This window comes from Elephantulus edwardii, unplaced genomic scaffold, assembly GCF_000299155.1.
Source record: "Elephantulus edwardii isolate Elephantulus edwardi_28Jun2011 unplaced genomic scaffold, EleEdw1.0 scaffold00299, whole genome shotgun sequence".
Classification (NCBI taxonomy): Eukaryota; Metazoa; Chordata; class Mammalia; order Macroscelidea; family Macroscelididae; genus Elephantulus; species Elephantulus edwardii.
This window is the reverse complement of record NW_006400049.1, coordinates 1,586,062-1,587,803: the sequence shown is the minus strand read 5'-3', so window position 1 is coordinate 1,587,803 and position 1,742 is coordinate 1,586,062.

The following is a 1,742-nucleotide window of genomic DNA, read 5'->3' as shown; positions in this document are numbered from 1 at the left end:
CTGATGTTAGATGGATCTTGGCTGAAATCAGGGAATACCAGAGGAACGTCTATCTGTGTTTCATTGACTATGCAAGGGCATTTGAACTGTGGCATTAAATGACAGACTTGCAAAACACACAAAGCAAATATTAACAGAAGTAAAAATAAGAATATACATACCACTACTTTAGTAAAAGGAGCCTTCAATACACCACTCTCAAGGAAAGAATAGTCTACCAGAAAAAACTCACAGATGCTAAAGAATTAAACCACACAATCAACCAACTTGATAATAAACACACACAAACACACACACATACACACACACACACGACTATTTTACATTCTTCTCCAGTGCTTATGGAACATTCTCCAGAATAAGTCATATTTAAGTCAGAAAGAAAACCTCAATATATTAAAAAACTCACAATTAAAACAAACAATTTTCTCAGATCACAGTGCTACAAAACTTGAAATCAATAACAAGAGGACAAAGGAGAAAAAATTTACACCTGGAAGCTGAACAATGTCCTACTTAAACATGAGTAGGTAATAGTTGTTGTTATTGTTTGCCATCAAGTCATCTGTGACTCTAGTGACCTTATGCACAACAGCCCTAAACCCTGTTCTATCCCTGGTCAATCTTATTGTCTCTAACACACCAATCCCCATTACCCAAGTGACTGAATCAAGCCATCTCATTGAAGGTCTTCCTTTCCTGTGCCGTCCCTCCACCCTACCAAACATGGCTTCCTTCTCCAAGGACTGATCCCACCTTGAAACATGTCCAAAATATGTCCGACAAAGCATCAGAATCTTTGCCTCCAAGGAGCATCCTGACCTCACTCTCTCCAGGACTAACTTGCTTGTTCCCCTAGCAGTCCATGGTATATTCAATACTCTTCTCCAGACAGATAATAGAAGAAAAACAAAAATAAGGTTTTGTAACAAATGAGAATGAAAGGCCATCTTAATAAATTCTCTAGGATACAGAAAAAAAGCAGTACTTAGAGTTCAATTCATAGCAATAAGCAAACACATCAATGGGGAATAGAAAAATAATAATTATTTAAGTGAACATTTCCAACAAGTAGAAAAAGAACAGCAAAAATACCTCGACAACATCCAAGAGAAAGAAACTCTTAAAAACTAGGGCATATATATTCGCAATAGAAATAGAAAAAAAATTTAAAATATCAATAAGACCAGGAGTTGGTCTGTGAAATGGTTAATAAAATTGACAAACCATTAGCAATACAACAAAGGAAAAGAAAGAAAAGACACAGATAATCGAAATAAGACATGAAAGGGGTAATGTCATAACATAACTAACTAAAATTAAAAGGTTAACTATAAAGAGCTGAACAGAAGATCCCAAAAGGCAGCTCTGAATGACAAAGCAAAATACTAAAAAAAAACAGTCATTAAAAAGACAGAAGAGAAAGAAAAGAGCAAAATGGATGTCAGAAGAAACTCTGAAGATTGCACTGGAGCGTAGGGAAGCCAAAGCACAAGGAAGATTTCAAGATACTAAAGAGCTGAACAGGAGACTCCAAAAGGCTGCTCGGAATGACAAAGCAAAATATTACAAAGAAATGTGCGAGGAGCTAGAGTCAGAAAATCAAAAGGGCCGAACTCGCTCAGCATTTCTTAAGCTCAAGAAAATGAAGAACAGATTCAAACCTAGAGTTGCTGTAATCAAGGATGCTTTGGGCAGAATATTAAATGATCCAGGAAGTATTAAAAGAAGATGGAAGGAAT